Source organism: Procambarus clarkii, chromosome 38 (assembly GCF_040958095.1).
Source record: "Procambarus clarkii isolate CNS0578487 chromosome 38, FALCON_Pclarkii_2.0, whole genome shotgun sequence".
Classification (NCBI taxonomy): domain Eukaryota; kingdom Metazoa; phylum Arthropoda; class Malacostraca; order Decapoda; family Cambaridae; genus Procambarus; species Procambarus clarkii.
The window spans coordinates 4,254,669-4,274,257 of record NC_091187.1 but is presented as its reverse complement, the minus strand read 5'-3'; the positions used below and the strand labels follow the sequence as shown (position 1 = coordinate 4,274,257).

Here is a 19,589-nt window from a genome sequence, read left to right as displayed (position 1 = left end):
AGAATAGCTGGTGAATTATAATAGTATGTGGTGATGATATCCCGTTTTCTTTAGACGGTAATTCCACTACAAGTTACGTTTTCTATTGGTAACTTGTTTATACAATACAGCTATTATCTGTATGATTATTAAATGGTGTCGGATTTTCCGACATAATTCCCCAGGGGGCTGCTCACAGGTCGAAGTCCTCTTTAGAACAGACGAACACCGTTACTCCTCCTTCGAATTATTTGATTAATTTGATGTTAGTAGTTAGTAATCACACATTTGTGTGTCTGTTCGTACAGGACGGATGTCCCGTACTAGAGTTGCAGGGGTTAGAAGTCTAATGCGATTTCATTTCCCTGTTAACTCTTGAAAGGCTAATATTCAAGTCTAATTACATATTATTTAACCCAGAAGACTGAATGTGATCAAGTACTACAGTCAAGTATGATTCAGGGACTGCAGTGAGATCAGTGACATTAGATATAACTTGAAGTTTGTTCAGGTAACTAGTCACTGATATATAAACACTGAGGCCCATGGAATACATCTTGATTAAATAATAAATGTATCAAATCAGTCATCAGATGTATTGGGGTTTAACTTAGTTAATTGATTCAGAAGATTGAATAGCTCATCATTAAAGTAAAGTATGGTTCTGAGACTGCAGTGGGTTCAGTGACATTGGTCGCAGTGACTTGTAGCTGTTTAGGCTACTGTTCACTGATTTGCCACTGAGGCCTCATGAACTCATCTTCAGCTTTAAATGATGATACTAACATCAACCTCTGTTGGTATAGTCAGCTGTAATCTCCTTAGTATAATGCTACTGGAGAAATATAATCAGCTGACAAATTTAGATTTCTACTGGTATTGTTTATCTGCAGGCATAGGTCTCCTCAGGCTTGATACTCGGCCTGAGAGTAATTTACCTCCTGCAGAGTTTAACACGGTTATGCCCTGATATTTAGTAGGGCTACCGATGAATTGATGGTAGTAATCTGTCCCCACAAGGAGAGCTATTTGGTATTTGATTTGCTCAAATTTACCTGCAGCTGCTTGATAATAGCTTTCCAGGTCAGCATAATCAACTTGAGATTGTTGTGACAAATCTTCACATTTCTTGATCTGTCTTGTTAAGTGGCCTTTAAGACCTGCAAGGGTTCTTTTCATTCTCCCTGCATTATCCATACTGGCTAGTTGGTGAAGCCTTGTGGGAATTGTACTTGGGCTGCTCATAATACTGAACAAGCACTGATGGTAGCCTAGGGTCAAATTCTGCACTCACTAGGCAATAATCCTACCTCTACTAGAGGTTAGCACTTAAAATTAATACACAATATATATATACAATCATACACACTAATGATTTGAGTGATAAACCAGTGTCACTGGAAGTACCTTTAGGTTAGCTCTTCTATATCACCCTAGGATGGAATTGACACTAATTAATCACTCAAAGGTGTAATGATCATAAGTAAATTATTATATATACACAACTCAACCCGAGTTGATAAAAATTACACCCAAAATAGGGTCTGGACCATTCATTAATGGTGTTAGGTTGTTTAATATAGTACAACTGACTATGGTAATAATGAGACTAGGATGAGCAATAATAGTTCAACTATTCAATGGTAAATATCCTACCCTGTTGTGGGTTGGCAATTAGTAAATATGATACTGTGATCACTAGTGCACTATATATTAAATAATTCTCTATTTTAGAGAAATAATATACACAATTATTGATAATAGCCTCTTAATTAGCCTCTATGAAACTTCTAATATTATCAAGAAGTATTAAATATTATTAGTGACCTCGCGAAATAAACTCCACAAAATTCGTAGATAATCTCTCGCAAAATGTAACACCACGAAATCCGTGAACAATCTCGCGACACAGTCACTAATTTGGCTGGCTTCTATATTAGCGCTGTCATTTCACAGAATAACACGCCACCAAATCTGTGGGTGTACATGAAACCGCTGACTAAGGCTGATCTGAACTGAGTGGGGCTCGTGAACTCGCACGAGTCAACTCCGCCGTCATTGACTGCTGGCTTTGTTTAAATAACACTGCACTAGATATTTAATGAATCCACTGGTTAACTGGTTCATCCGGTACTAAGATGACCAAATGTGGGTTCAAAGGATCAAATAATCCGTCATCCGGTTCGAAGGACCAAATAATGTGGGAACCGACCTGTGAGATTTATATTTATTTAATTTATTTGAATTTATATTTACGTTAATTTATATACTTCGATAGCAATTTGTATAATGATAAGTGGACTGTATTTCTGCAATAATGTCATAATCTCACAAATCGATCCTCTACACATTAGGGGGGTTTATTAAATTTATATATGCAGCCAATCAAACTACAGTAATATACTACATACATTGAAGATGGTTCCTTATCTTATAGTACAGCAGGTTAGCCCACCAGGTATAACTAGGGTGTAGACACCAAATTATCCTCTTTGAGGTAGCTTCCATCACCCAGTAACTGATGCACAAAGCCTTGCTTCCTCGTCTTGACCTGTTAAAAGGGCGCTAGCTGTAAAGCCAGATACCTATATATGACAAGCTATATCAGAGAAAATACTGTACATGGAACATTGAAGACCTGGCTTAATTACCTTTAGTATGAGGCGATTTCGTGATCTAACCGGACCACCCTACCCAATGACATTAATGGACACTAATGATAGATATACGGGTTTCAGAAAGACACTTAACTTGAATTTGTTGACAGCGTGTGATAATGGTACACCTTTGGTTTCCATAACACTTCGTCCAAGTAAAATTAACAGGAGCCGAATTTGCTCCCTGCGCCTCTGGTCTCAATAATGTCTAACACTCAATACTATTGACGCTACTGGCCGACATTGTCCAGATATGATAGGAGCCGAATTTGCTCCACACGTCTCGGAGGTGACAACAACAATGGCTCCCTAACACTCCATACTATTGACGCTACTGGCCGACATTGTCCAGATATGATAGGAGCCAAATTTGCTCCACACGTCTCCGAGGTGACAACAACAATGGCTGCCCCTTCTTCCTCACTGACGCCTTGCTTACATTGTCCAGATGTCAGAAGTTGATAGAAGGGTCACATTTACTCTACTTTAATATTGATAATTAAGTTAATTTATATGAGATGTTTTATGATGGTAAAGTCCAAAGACTAATGTATTTAAGAATAATTCCCAGCAGAATAGCTGGTGAATTATAATAGTATGTGGTGATGATATCCCGTTTTCTTTAGACGGTAATTCCACTACAAGTTACGTTTTCTATTGGTAACTTGTTTATACAATACAGCTATTATCTGTATGATTATTAAGTGGTGTCGGATTTTCCGACACCATCAAGTGTTTAACTGTTGTATTCTTGCCAGATATTAATGTTTTTTTGCTAATATGTTAATTTTATATAAGTTAGTGATTGAATAAATCAATTAAAATGAAAAGAAATATAACTAGTGATAAACAGATGAATAACAATTAAATGAATTAATAAAACGTGACTGAATAAACAAATTACATTAGATTGAACAGCTAACAAAGGTGATTAACTAGAGCAATATAGGTGATTAAATATCTTAAAACGGGTGATTGCTCTGGTAAATGATGCTTTAAAAATAGATAAAATTATATAAATAGATATATTAAAGTTGCTATAATTTACAAATTAAACGTGATTGAGTATTTAAAATGTAATTAAATAGATGAAAATTGCGATTGAATTATTAAACATTAACTATTATTGATTAACTAAATGAAAAAAGGAAGATGCAAAGAGTGAGTTCAAACTGGGGACAAAAAAAAAACATACGCGATTAAACAATTATTAAAGGTGTTTATACAGATAAATATATATGAATAAAAATCAAGAAGAGGGTGATTGGATTAATTAAAAATGATGACCGAACAAATAAAGATAATGTAATAAAAAGATATGATATAAAACTTCGTTAAATTGATAAATAAAACGTGATAGAACATATAAAATTTGATTAAATAGATGAAAAATAGTTTTTGATTAAAACTAAAGTATTTAGTAACCAATATATGGAAAAAACAAGCTATAGTTATTGCAGAGTTGGAACTGGTGACCGCGTGAACACCGGGTCCAACTGGTGACCGCGTGAACACCGGGTCCAACTGGCTACCGCGTGAACACCGGGTCCAACTGCCCAGCAAACACAGAACGTTTGTGGACGTTTTTAAATGGTTCCACAAAGGTAATACTGTAACTTTTGACATAAATACTTATATCTGATGTTCTTAAAACCAAAGGATATAACTAAAAACATTTATTCTTGAGACACAGTTTTTTTAAGATTTATGTAAAAATTTAAAAATAATAGTAAATGCTATGGAATTATAATGTTTTCATGCTTTATATTTAAGAATAAATAATTTTCAGTCAACATTTAGTTTTTTTTGTTTACTTTCTGTAAAGCTATCCAGTTTACGTTCTTATAACTTAAATATAACATTTATATGACGTCAGTATAACGTTATTTACACGACATCATTACGTTATTATGATGTTATATTAACGTATAATTCCTGTGTGAAAACCAGAATATATATTGAACTTTATGTTTTAAACCTTGTAAAGTTATCATAAAACTTGGAATAAGACGGTAAGCATGCTTTACTTATGAAAATATACAAACAAATCAACAAAAACATTTTAACATAAAAAACATGAACATAACATAAATTAACAGCATGCATGGGAGTTAATTGGAACTCTGTAATATTGCATACATGAACCTTAAGGTACAAACCCAGTGTATTTACCCATGCAGTTCTTTCCTAAATCTAAATTTTTCCAATTTTTACACTTTGTTTCGAGTTCTGTCTTGTGTTGCTACTTTTAATACCCCATTAATGTCCCCTTTGTTATGTCCATTCATCCCATTGTGCACCTCTACCATATGTCACTCCTAATTCTTTGCTTTTCTAGAGAATGTAATATAAGCTTTGACAATCTTTCTTCATATGACAGGTTAACAGGTAGAACAAAGATTACCATTTATATATGGATAACTATTATAAGTCGGTTTGAATGAGTGAATTGCTGCTTGAAGATAGGTATATACACGTGTGGTACTATCAGATTGCATCGTGGTGAGCCTAAAACCCTTCAGATCCAAGCAAAGCATAAAATGCCAGCAGATACAATTGTGAACACATTGATACCAAAATGAAAGACATATGACGAGAATTGAGGTAACCAAAGTGAAAAGAGTGTTGACATTACATTGCACTAGAGTGCTCCTGGGTTACTTTCTCTCACTTTCTCTGTTTTGTGCGGATGGTCCGCCGTGCTTTCATCACGTCAGCGGGTGGAGCACGCTGCTGTTTTTGACATTTCATGCATATATTCCGGTTGGAAATTCTATTGCGAACACATTGATACCAAAATGAAAGACCTAGGATGACAATTGAGGTGACCAGAATGAAAAGAGTGTATACATTTTATCGCTCTTGTGCGCTCCCTGGTAACACGCTCTCGCTTTCTCTGTTTGTTGCGGATGGTAAGCCGGGCTTTTGGAGTTTATATGCCTTTAGTCCTGTAGAGAATTCTATTGCGAACACATTGATGCTAAATTGAAAAACCTAGGATGAGAATTGAGGTAACAAAGTTGAAAAGGGTATACACTTTTCAGTATTATCACGCTCTCTAATGTAATGAGAGTTGCGTGAGGGTGGCTCAGCTTTTTTTTTCTGGTACCCTTGGCCTACATTCATCTTGTCGGCGGGTGGAGCGCGCTGCTGTCTTTGACATTATATGCACATAGTTCTGTTGGGAATTCTATTGCGAACGCATTGATACCAAAATGAAAGACATAGGACGAGAATTAAGGTGACAAAGTTGAAAAGAGTATACACTTTTCAGTATTTCCGCACACTACCAGGGAATGTCCAAAAAAAAAAAATGGAGAGAATGGAGGGGTAACTTGCCCAAAACGCGAAAGTGTTTGGGGAGATTAACTTTCGTTCAATACTATTATGCAAGAGGAGCGACACATCTATGGTTCATCCAATAAAATCAGCAGACTTCTAGATGTTACTACTGCTCGGCTTAGACTCGGTTACAAGTATTTCTGGGAATTCTCATTATCTGCCGATGTAGACCTGACCAAATGTTAACTGTCAACAAAATTATTCGCACACCCTCCGTCACTATGTGATAGTGAATTCAGAGACAATTCTATAACCAGTGTACCAACGATGTGTCAATATTTCATTCAAAATGATCTGGTATAAGAAATTTTAGCCAAATATCCCCAGTTTGCTAACTGTAAGTAGTAACAAAGCGATTGTAACCTATCCACCGCTGCCCACTGGATGGGGGGCGGTGTGCAGGACAAACATATCAATTGTGACACTAGCTCTCCACATATGTCAGTTGCTTAATTTAGAAACTGTACTTGTGATCGATCTCGAACCCATTGTTGATGTGACGACTTATACTGAATTTTGTAACTAGCTCATCAAGATTGTAACTTGCTTAGCTAAATGAATTGTGGGGTTCAGTCCCTGAGCCCATTATGTGCCTCTGTAACCCTTTCCACTACCGCCCACAAGATGGGTATGGGGTGCATAATAAATGAACTAAACTAACTTTAAGGCATCCTGAAAGAAAGCTTGGAGGGCTTGAAAAATTGCAGAACGAAGCCGTGAGGATAATCCTTGGGTGCCTTCGTACCACAAAGATACTTAATATGAGAAAGGAACTTAATATTCCGAGCGTTGTTTATCGTGTTACTGAAAATAACTGTCAAATTGGTATAAAAATGCTTAGGCTAGCTCATCCTAACCCTTGCACAGAAGCCCTCCAGAATTTCTTTATTGAATGTTGAAAACAACCCTCAAGTTGACTATTTCCGTAACAGCATGCACTCCTGTATGCTAATCCCCACAATCACCAAGCCCACCCGAGTCACTCAAACATCTGCCACTACCCTGGATCACCTTTGGACTAATATAACAGCTCCCCTTACATCTGGGGTAATTTATGACAGAACAACTGACCACTATCCTACTTTCCTCATAGCAAACATTGACACATCACCACCAGAAACCAAAAAACTTTCATTCAGGCTACATAGTGAATCAGCTTTAGGCAATCTCTCTAATGCACTTCACAATATTAACTGGGAATCTGAATTTAATAATTCACAGGATATAAACTCATCAACTAACCTCTTTCTCTCCAAAACTCTAAGCCTCTACAACACTCACTGTCCCCTCCTTACCAAACAAGTAACTGATAAAAGAAAAAATAACCCGTGGCTCACAAGTGGCATAATTAAATCAATCAACAAAAAACATGAATACGAAAAGAAATTTAGGAGTGGCCTAATTCCAATGGAAGTAGTTAAAAGGTACTCATCAGTGCTTACCAGTATCATAAGAAAAGCAAAACTTTCATACTATGAGACTAGATTCAAAGAAGCAAAAGGCAACATGAAAAGCACATGGAATACCATCTCTAACATCCTGGGAACTAAACAACACTCCCACAACCAGATAACACTCTCTAAGGATGGCCTTACACTGTCATCTGACTTAGAAATGGCGAATGAATTTAATAGCTTCTTTTCATCGATTGGTGCTAACCTTGCAAGTAAAATCCCACAGACTCAGACACATATCTCTCAGGCAGCTATCCAAACTCACTTCTCCTCTCACCAGTCAGCCCGTCAGATGTTGTGTCCATCATACACTCACTAAAAACCAAAGCTGGGAACATCAGTGAAATCCCATCCATTGTATACAAGAGCGCCTCCCATGCCCTTGCACCACCTATAGCTCTGCTGTTCAACAAATCCCTTGAGTGTCATACCTTCCCTGATATCCTTAAAAACGCAAGAGTAACGCCAGTTCATAAAGGAGGTAATCCGTCAGACATAAACAACTACAGACCAATATCGAACCTACCCATACTATCAAAAATATTTGAAAAAATTATCTACAAACAGCTCTACTCCTATCTCGTAAAATTCGACATTCTTAGCCCCTGTCAGTTAGGCTTCCGCTCTCAAAAGAGTACCAACGATGCAATTATTAGTCTCCTTGATATAATTTACTCTGCCCTTGACAAAAATTAGTTTAGTCATATCTCAGCAGAGGAAACAAAGATACTAAACGGGTGTCCACCCAGGCAGGGAGGAGCTGTTCGCAAGATGCAACTGTATGATGGCTCCCAGCTTGACTATGTTAACAGATTCAAATACCTTGGTCTTGTATTGTCCTGTTGTATTCAGACTCTGTCGTCAGTATAATGAGAGGCTCCATATAAGCCCTCTTGGAGATGTTGCAGGTTATCACTCAGGCTATGGTGCCAATGTCACAATTGTCAAAATGATGTACATTGCATACATCAGATCTTTAGTGGATTATGTTGCATCTCTGCTTGCATTGATGACTGAAAGAAAGCTTAAAGGGCTTGAAAACTTGCAGAACGAAGCCTTGAAGATAATCCTTGGATGTCCCTAGTACCACAAAGATACTTAACATGAGGAAGGAACTTAATATTAACTTAATAATAGAATATGAGTGCATATTCTACTGCATTACTATTTGTAATGATCCTCATATTGTGCTTCAGTAATCCAATGTATAACCCTGAGATGTTTTCCTAATTGTACTTAGGATTCCTTGTTCATTATTGTGTATTGTTCTGATCTGCTTTTGTGTCGAAAATTCTTGCATCGTACCTGTAAACAATTTTTTGACAATTTTACTGTAATTATCCTACTTAAAATCATATGTACTTGTAAAGTAAAGCTGTAATGTACCTGTTAAACACTTTTTATCAATTTTACATTTAATTATTTCTTTAAAACTTTGTTTAAGAATTTGCTCAAAGATTAGTTTAAGGACTTGCCCGAAACGCTATATGCAAGCTAGTGGTTTTACAAGATTATAATTCTAACTTAAGCTCTATGTTGTCTCTTAACCCCCAATGTACGTTCTTGTATATATATATAAATAAATAAAATAAATAAATAACGAGGGATCGAGGCATTAATGCGCAGTACGTGCTTCCCTCATCTGTGACGTCACAGCGCCATCTGACGACAGCATAAACACAGGCGGCCATTTTATGTTCCACCAAGATTAAAAAAAAAAATAATTTTGCCCCGAGGGGCGAGTTTATTGGGCAGCGCCCAATGTGTTCGCAATAGAATGTTCTACAAGAACATGTATAAAATAAGTGACACAGAGATTATTGATGTGTGTATTTGTGTGGGTGATTATAAATATGTATGTGTATGTATATATGTATACATATATATATATATACATATATATATATATATATATATATATATATATATATATATATATATATATATATATATATATATATATATATATATATATATATATATATATATATATATATATGTACATGTATGTATGAGAGTGTGTACATGTATATATAACATTAATAATTTTGTAACTAGCGTCAAAAATTTTTATTTGCTTAGCTAAACAAACTAGAGAGTTCAGTTCCTGAACCCATTATGTGCCTCTGTAATCCTTTACACCACCGCCCACGGGATGGGTATGGGGTGCATAATAAAGAAAGAAATTGAAATAATAAGGGTATGAAATGTATCAACATAAAACATTAATGTTAGTGGCCATCAGGTAAAATCAGGTTATTATTTGTAAAGAATTTAAATGAGTTAAACTAAATACGAACTTAATATGTTTTGCTAACGCAAAAATATATTCCCGAGGTATTGTAATTGCAAATAAATATTTAATACAATTATTTGTATCATTTTTTTTATTTTAGATTTCCGTATTGCTTGATAATATATAATAGCGTTTAGAGAATGCTAGCGCTGGACATTCTTTAGGCTCGTTGCATGTTGTGGTAGTCGCCGCCATTTTAAAACCGTGTCGAGAGGGACTGCTGCTGGCTTATCCACAAACTCCTGCTGAATCTTCAATAGTTAAGGTAACTGTTTTCTTTTATTTGCTCTTAGACATGTGTAGTATATATATAAGCTTCTGGTGGTAGGCTGGAAGGTGTGTTGATGGTGGTGTTGTGTTGATGGCCCTGGCTGGAGGTGTGTTGATGGTGGTGTTGTGTTGATGGCCCTGGCTGGAGGTGTGTTGATGGTGGTGTTGTGTTGATGGCCCTGGAGGTGTGTTGATGGCCCTGGAGGTGTGTTGGTGGCCCTGGAGGTGTGTTGGTGGCCCTGGAGGTGTGTTGGTGGCCCTGGCTGGAGGTGTGTTGGTGGCCCTGGCTGGAGGTGTGTTGGTGGCCCTGGCTGGAGGTGTGTTGATGGTGGTGTTGTGTTGATGGCCCTGGAGGTGTGTTGATGACCCTGGAGGTGTGTTGGTGGCCCTGGAGGTGTGTTGGTGGCCCTGGAGGTGTGTTGGTGGCCCTGGAGGTGTGTTGGTGGCCCTGGCTGGAGGTGTGTTGATGGTGGTGTTGTGTTGATGGCCCTGGCTGGAGGTGTGTTGATGGTGGTGTTGTGTTGATGGCCCTGGAGGTGTGTTGATGGCCCTGGAGGTGTGTTGGTGGCCCTGGAGGTGTGTTGGTGGCCCTGGAGGTGTGTTGGTGGCCCTGGAGGTGTGTTGGTGGCCCTGGAGGTGTGTTGTTGGCCCTGGCTGGAGGTGTGTTGATGGTGGTGTTGTGTTGATGGCCCTGGCTGGAGGTGTGTTGATGGTGGTGTTGTGTTGATGGCCCTGGAGGTGTGTTGATGGCCCTGGAGGTGTGTTGGTGGCCCTGGAGGTGTGTTGGTGGCCCTGGAGGTGTGTTGGTGGCCCTGGAGGTGTGTTGGTGGCCCTGGCTGGAGGTGTGTTGTTGGCCCTGGCTGGAGGTGTGTTGATGGTGGTGTTGTGTTGATGGCCCTGGAGGCGTCTTGATGGCTCTGGAGGTGTGTTGGTGGCCCTGGAGGTGTGTTGGTGGCCCTGGAGGTGTGTTGGTGGCCCTGGAGGTGTGTTGATGGCCCTGGAGGTGTGTTGGTGGCCCTGGAGGTGTGTTGATGGCCCTGGAGGTGTGTTGGTGGCCCTGGAGGTGTGTTGATGGCCCTGGAGGTGTGTTGGTGGCCCTGGAGGTGTGTTGATGGCCCTGGAGGTGTGTTGGTGGCCCTGGAGGTGTGTTGGTGGCCCTGGAGGTGTGTTGGTGGCCCTGGAGGTGTGTTGGTGGCCCTGGAGGTGTGTTGGTGGCCCTGGAGGTGTGTTGGTGGCCCTGGCTGGAGGTGTGTTGATGGTGGTGTTGTGTTGATGGCCCTGGAGGCGTGTTGATGGCTCTGGAGGTGTGTTGGTGGCCCTGGAGGTGTGTTGGTGGCCCTGGAGGTGTGTTGGTGGCCCTGGAGGTGTGTTGATGGCCCTGGAGGTGTGTTGATGGTGGTGTTGTGTTGATGGCTCTGGAGGCATGTTGATGGCCCTGGAGGTGTGTTGGTGGCCCTGGAGGTGTGTTGGTGATATATATATATATATATATATATATATATATATATATATATATATATATATATATATATATATATATTTATATATATATATATATATATTTATATTTATATATATATATATATATATATATATATATATATATATATATATATATATTTATATATATATATATATATTTATATTTATATATATATATATATATGTCGTACCTAATAGCCAGAACGCACTTATCGGCCTAGTATGCAAGGCCCGATTTGCCTACTAAGCCGAGTTTTCCTGAATTAATATATTTTCTCTAATTTTTTTCTTATGAAATGATAAATCTAACCATTTCATTATGTAAGAGGTCAATTTTTTTTTATTGGAGTTTAAATTAACGTAGATATATGACCAAACCTAACCAACCCTACCTAACCTAACCTAACCTATCTTTATAGGTTAGGTTAGGTTAGGTAGCGGAAAAAGTTAGGTTAGGTTAGGTTAGGTAGGTTAGGTAGTCGAAAAACAAAAAATTCATGAAAACTTGGCTTATTAGGCAAATTGGGCCTTGCATAGTAGGCTGAGAAGTGAGTTCTGGCTACTAGGTACGACATATATATATATATATATATATATATATATATATATATATATATATATATATATATATATATATATATATATATATATATATATATATATATATATACTATGAATATCAGAGGTCCCAGGACATTGGACCCAGGACAATTATTGTGCATGTGTAGTATGTATATTTATGTAGTATATTTGGCATATTTAATGGCATTTAGTTAATGCCACTTAGTGGCATGTCTCTGCACCGTTTCCAGTTTGTTGATATGCTTTCTAAGATATGGGCACCATACAACTGCTGCATACTCCAACTTTGGTGTAACAAAAATTGTGAACAATTTCAAAATTTCTGTTGAAGAAATCCTGTTTCCTAGTTCTGCATCTGTTTTGGTATAACACCTCCTTTTTTTCTAGGCCTGCAATTATGAATGCCTTTATAACCAGCTAAGTTGTAGAGTTGGGTATAGTCTTTACTTAGCCAAGTTTCTGTTAAAATGAGGGTCCGTCTAATTACCACAAGCTACCACAAGCTACACAAGCTTCACAAAGCTTCCTGGCAATACGTTAGTAATGAATAAATATGATATGTTAGGTTAGGTTGACCTAACTTAACCTAACCGACGCTTGGATCGTCGACTTGATTTGGCGTCACCAGCTCTTTATTTTCGTCTAATTTCTTTATAAAAAGATACTTTTTCAGATTAAAATTATGTTTTTTCGTGTTGTACATTCAGCACCAACATTATAATGAGTAAATATATCATATTTATTCATTACTAACGTATTGCCAGGAAGCTGAGTGGTTAGGTCTCAATAAATTTCCTGGTATAATATTATTGTTTGCTATTCTCCATCTTAGACTAGGCAAGTTGAAGTCACCTAGGAAGATAATATGAGGTATCGAGTTCTCCATTTTGTTTATCTGTTCTGTGAATTCCTCGGCCGTTGCATCTGGCGGTTTGTATATTAGAATAATCACTAAATTTATTTTCTCTATTTTTAATCCCAATACCTCTACCACCTCATTTGTAATGTTAAGGAGCTCCGAGCATACAAGGTCTTCCATAGTATACAGACCCACTCCTCCATGTGACCTAATTTTCCTATCACAGTTGTGTACTTTTCGAGACTACATTTCAAATATTCCCTAACATACATGGCTTCTCCCCCTCTTTGTGTAAAATAGTTTAAATCCATTTATGGGACATTCAGCAAATAGTTCTCTATTTTTTACATTCATCAATGTTTCGGTACGTGCAATAGTATGTATTGTTTCATTGCAGATAACAGCATTTAAATTTTTTTTGTTTCTTAGACTTAGACTCGTACTACCAAGTTGCTGTTGGCAATTGGATAATTTTTTTATGAAGTCATTTGTTATTTTTTCCCCTACTTTAGTAATTTATGCTTTTGATCTCAATTAGTTATATATCCTAGCTTTTTAATTTTTTCCCCTTATATATTGCCATCTTATCTGTCTGCTTTACATGGCTTAAGCAGAGTCCAACTGGTGACCGCGTGAACACCGGGTCCAACTGGTGACCGCGTGAACACCGGGTCCAACTGGTGGCCGCGTGAACACCGGGACCAACTGGTGACCGCGTGAACACCGGGTCCAACTGGTGACCGTGTGAACACCGGGTCCAACTGGTGGCCGCGTGAACACCGGGTCCAACTGGTGACCGCGTGAACACCGGATCCAACTGGTGACCGCGTGAACACCGGGTCCAACTGGTGACCGCGTGAACACCGGGTCCAACTGGTGACCGCGTGAACACCGGGTCCAACTGGTGACCGCGTGAACACCGGGTCCAACTGGTGACCGCGTGAACACCGGGTCCAACTGGTGACCGCGTGAACACCGGGTCCAACTGGTGACCGCGTGAACACCGGGTCCAACTGGTGACCGCGTGAACACCGGGTCCAACTGGTGACCGCGTGAACACCGGGTCCAACTGGTGACAGCGTGAACACCGGGTCCAACTGGTGACCGCGTGAACACCGGGTCCAACTGGTGACCGCGTGAACACCGGGTCCAACTGGTGACAGCGTGAACACCGGGTCCAACTGGTGACCGCGTGAACACCGGGTCCAACTGGTGACCGCGTGAACACCGGGTCCAACTGGTGACCGCGTGAACACCGGGTCCAACTGGTGACCGCGTGAACACCGGGTCCAACTGGTGACCGCGTGAACACCGGGTCCAACTGGTGACCGCGTGAACACCGGGTCCAACTGGTGACCGCGTGAACACCGGGTCCAACTGGTGACCGCGTGAACACCGGGTCCAACTGGTGACCGCGTGAACACCGGGTCCAACTGGTGACAGCGTGAACACCGGGTCCAACTGGTGACAGCGTGAACACCGGGTCCAACTGGTGACAGCGTGAACACCGGGTCCAACTGGTGACCGCGTGAACACCGGGTCCAACTGGTGACCGTGTGAACACCGGGTCCGACCTCCCAGTCTGGCCACGACTCTTCCTGCTTAATGAAGAACTCAACAGTCATACATTCATCCACTTCATCATACATCATCAACTGACAACTGAGGCGTGAGAAGACAAAATCAGGAAGGAAAAGTCTCTGAGGAAGCGAGGTAAGGTAAGGTAATTATGAGGTGAAAGTACTAGGCCAATATGATTATATAGCACTTGGAAGGGATATTAAGATCATCTGGGATATATAAGGACGAAGTGAAGGAATGGAAAGCTGCCACTTGGACCAGCGGGGATCGAACGTGGACCTTGCAAGAAGCGAGAGGTCGGAGTGGAGTAACGGTGCACAAGCACTGGGACCATCGGGGATCGAACACAGACGTATTTTATAAGCAGCACAGATGTAATAAATGTCAGCAAACTGAAGTGTACACAGTTGTTCTCACCAGTTCTTTAAGGTTTATCAGTTAGTTATTGAACTTAGTTAATGAATCAATATTAAAGTTATGTTTATCAGTTAGTTATTGAACTACGCGTAGAACCCGTAGGTGCGGGACTCTGAAGTTCTCCTCCTTGGGCTCTAGCAGCCCCAGGCTCTGCTTCAGGAGGCTGGGGTCGTTCTTGCCCTTGCTGGGCTGGTTCTTCTCCGGCCCCGACCACGGCGGTCTCTGGGTTATGAGTACTTTCACCAACTTCGAGGTCACCTCCGGAGCTCACAGTTCCTGCGACGGCGCTGGAACCAATCGTATTGGCGTTTGCCTTTCCATTGGAGACTTTCGGCGCCGTGGAGAGGGCGGACCTGCTGCATGGTTGACAGCTTCTCCCCCGTATCAACCTACCCTGGCTTTGTGCCCTGGAGAGGCCACTCCAGACCGACAACCAGAGCACAACTCCATAGTCTCCTGAGACTGATGAATGTCTGCTACTACTACGACTAGAAGATATAGGTAATAATATATATGTAATAGTATTAGTTAACACAAAACTATATATTGGAGGAACTCTACAACCTGTAATAAGAAGTCTTGTACTTTGAATGTAACCAATGTTGTAACCCTTTTTGTGTAATGAAATTTTAAATAAAATAAAATTACAAAATAAAAAAAAATATAGGAGTTATATGAAAAGACAATATGTAAGTGTATGCGGGTGCCCCACAAGGCTTCGCTGGTTGCTGCATGTCGTCTTCTTCGAGGTCGAGGGTCCTACAAACACAACCAAAGATAGTACCCCTATATATTTATATAACCAATATCTATAAAATAGAATGTTTATCCGAGGATGGTGACCAGACACTTGGTGGGACTAGCCTCGCCCAGCTTTCCAAGATGAGTCATGTTGGGTAGGGGAGCGTCATAGCCTAGTCGGTGTCGGCCGAATTGTAATACTTTAAGAAATATCGGCATTTATATTAATAGCCTAAGACAACCGTGCAGTACTAACATCTATGTAGGAGAAATCCACAAGGGCCATGACGAGGGTTCGAACCTACGTCCGAGAGGATCCTAGAAAATAAAGTAAGGGCGAAGAGGTAGAACGGCTTATTGACAGAGCTCGGGTGCATGGGGGGAATTGTGTAAAATCCTGGTTTGTGTCTCGGAGAGGCTGCAGGATCCAAGTAAGGTCAGAAGAACTTGTGGTTGCAATTCTTTTACCATGTCGTAGCTCAGTCGATTAAGGCAGCGTCTGGGATCCTCTCGGACGTAGGTTTGAACCCTCGTCACGGCCCTTGTGGATTTGTTCATTTGATGCATCACGCTATTGTGATTTTTGTGTGTAATCTATGTAGGATCTTATGATATATTAATAGCAGTGCCTATAAGCAACACATCCATCCTCCATCGTACATATATTGATGTAATGGACAATTGGATAGTAGAATTTGGTTTTAGTGAATTTGTATAAACCGGCAAAGGTTTTGTCAAATCAAATCAAATGTTTATCCAGGTAAAGTACATACATACAAGGTCAGACACAAACATGTTGTGGGATTTATAGATAGAGCTTGTACATACAATGTCTAAAGCCACTATTACGCCAAGCGTTTCGGGAAAGGTTGGTCCGAACCTTTGTATTTGTTTCTCATAAAACTTAACTTACCATCCAAGGCCTAATACATGCTAACTGAGGCCAGATATAGTACATATATATGTTATACTAGGCCTAGGAATATATATGTTTGGTTTTAGCTATATTTTTTCCGGACTATAAGGTGAATAGTACCAAATTCTACTATGTAATTGTCTATTACGTCAATATTTCATTTATATGTACGATGTTTTACATAGTTACAAAATGTACAGGAGGATAGATTGCATTCATTAAAGATAAAAACATTTCTTTTGGTTTGTTATGGTAGGAAAAAATTAGACTGTAGCAGAGCGTAGTTTCGATCTACGGACCTCTAGTTGGATTATGGGCCCAGCACGCTTCCACTGCGCCACTCTGCTCCACAATACATAGTTATATGACTCAATATTAATAATTAGTATAATGTAGTATTAGCAAATTACAAAATGGTATAAGTTTTATGATTTAATAAATATTGTCAATATACTTTGTTATTAATTTTAGCTTTTTGAAGAGAAGGGAAGGGAACTATCAGGGGTGAAAGCGCCAAGCCATTACAACTATATAGCACTGGGAAGGGGTCAGGATAAGGATTTGGGATGGGACGGGGGGAAGGAATGGCACCCAACCACTTGGACGGTCGGGGATTGAACGCCGACCTGCAAGACGCGAGACCGTCGCCCTACCGTCCGACCCAAGTGGTTGGACACTTTGAGTTTATTTCAATGGGTTATGAAAACAAACATTTAAAAATTCAAATGTTTCCGCCCGGGATCGAACCGGTGACCTTGCGCGTGTGAGGCGCACGTGATAACCACTACACTACGGAAACCTGAAGTATAGTGACCTGTTATTATATGGACCAAATCCGGTTAATTGCTACCGAAGATGCACATAGTTTTTCTTCAGCGATATAATATGTTTGTGTACGGGGTGTGTGACGTCACGATAACATGAGAGGTTTAGTTTAGTTTAGTTCACTTATTATGCACCCCATACCCATCCTGTGGGCGGTAGTGGAAGGGGTTACAGAGGCACATAATGGGCTCAGGGACTGATCCCCACAATTCACTTAGCTAAGCAAGCGTCAATCTTGATAAGCTAGTTAAAAAATTCAGTATAAGTCGTCACATCAACAATGGGTTCGTGATTGACCACAAGTACGGTTTCTAAATTAAGCAACTGACATATGTGGAGAGCTAGTGTCACAATTGATATGTTTGTCCTGCACACCGCCCCCCCTCCAGTGGGCAGCGGTGGATAGCTTACACTCACTTAGGTACTACCTACAGTTAGCAAACTGGGGATATTTGGCCAAAATTTCTGGTAGCAGATCATTTTGAATTAAATATTTACACATCTCTGGAACATTTGTTATAGGAAGCAGAAGGAAGTGTTTTTTAAGGCTTCAGAGAACAAGAGCGAGCGGGAAAAAGCAGGAGGAAATGATTTTAGGGCTTCAGAGAGCAGGAGCCAGTGGTAGGAAGCAGTAGAAAGTATTTGTAAGGTATGTGCTTCATGAGGAAACAGGAGGTGGTGTTATTAGGGCTTCAGAGACCAGGAGGGAATATTTTTAAGGCTTCAGAGAGCGGGAGGAAGTGGGAGGTAGCAGAAGGAAATATTAATAGGGTTTCAGAGAGCGGGAGCGAGCAGGAGGAAGTATTTTTATGGGTTCAGAGAGTGGTAGGAAGTGTTACTAGAGCTTCAGAGAGCGGGAGGAAATATTTGTAAGGTTTTAGAGAGCGTAGCCTCCGTAACACAGTTGGTTAGCGTACAAATGTTTCTCGCTGTAGGGCTCTCCACATGTCAGTTGCTTAATTTAGAAACTGTACTTGTGGGCGGACTCGAGCCCATTGTTGATGTGATGATGTGAATTGAATTTTGTAACTCTCTCAGCAAGATTAACTTGCTCAGCTAAATGAATTGTGGGGTTTAGTCCCTGAGCCTATTGTGCCTCTGTAACCCTTTCCACTACCGCCCACAGAACGGGTATGGGGTGCATATTAAATGAACTATACCATAAACTAGGGTTATCCCATGGAATTGTCTAACTAGCGAAGTCGTTAAATACCAAGATATTACCTCAGTTCAAAATCCAAATAGAAACAGTCCTCATGAACAATGGGGGGAGGGGGGGGATCTTTGACAAGCCGATGGCTTCCACTATCCGTCGAGGACACTAGAGACAGGTAAATTCAGGTACAAATCTCCCACATTCGTTATTGTGCCTTTATTTCTTAACATATAGCTAACTCAACCTGTAATTTGTAATTATATAACTTATATTGAAGGGGGTAGCAAGACACTGTTATGTACCTACATTTGTAATGTAAAAACATTATTATTACATTAAAACAATTTCGTAGCAGAGCGTAGTTTCGATCTACGGACCTCTGGGTTATGGGCCCAGCACGCTACCACTGCGCCACTCTGCTGCTGAGATTAACTGGATGATACATTTTATACATCTTTTAAAATATTATAATCGGTAATATTTTCTTCATAAATAAAAGTCTCAGTGTTTCTACGCAGTAACGCACCAGTACGTACTGATCTTGCGCATGGGATGCGCACATCATGGCTACTGTGCACAGCCAGCTGCGTATGTCATACATCATAGCATGGGTATGTGATCACTGCTGCACACGATGGGTATGGGTTCACTACCACTCATGAACAGGACATGTATTGGAGGCACTAACGCTCACAGGATAGGTATACATGGGGTCTACAGGATAAGTATGGGATCCACTCAGCCCTGGAGGCTGATCTGTCGTGTTTGTTGAGGTCTATAGCAACTCTTCTTGCATGTAAACATTCCAAGCATAAGAATTATATTTAGTGTCTGGACCGAGATTCATCAGTCAGTTACGCAAGTACTTACGAACATGTTATCTCAATCTTTGGCGACTTAACACATATTAAACAGTTGATGAGCTCCAAAGGACTGGGAAGCTGTTTATAATTATATATTATTTTCTAAATTGTTGTGTTATGCCGCCAGAACTCGGTATGTAGATGTTCAACCCGTCCTCCTAATAGAACG

At 40.1% G+C, this 19,589-nt stretch overlaps 1 non-coding gene across 1 annotated transcript; it reads right to left on the bottom strand.

Annotated features, from left to right (window-relative positions):
• Positions 1-18,906: 18,906 nt before the first annotated feature.
• Positions 18,907-18,978, bottom strand: TRNAM-CAU (transfer RNA methionine (anticodon CAU)). The gene has a single exon. It is a non-coding gene; the product is annotated as a tRNA-Met (tRNA).
• Positions 18,979-19,589: the final 611 nt, after the last annotated feature.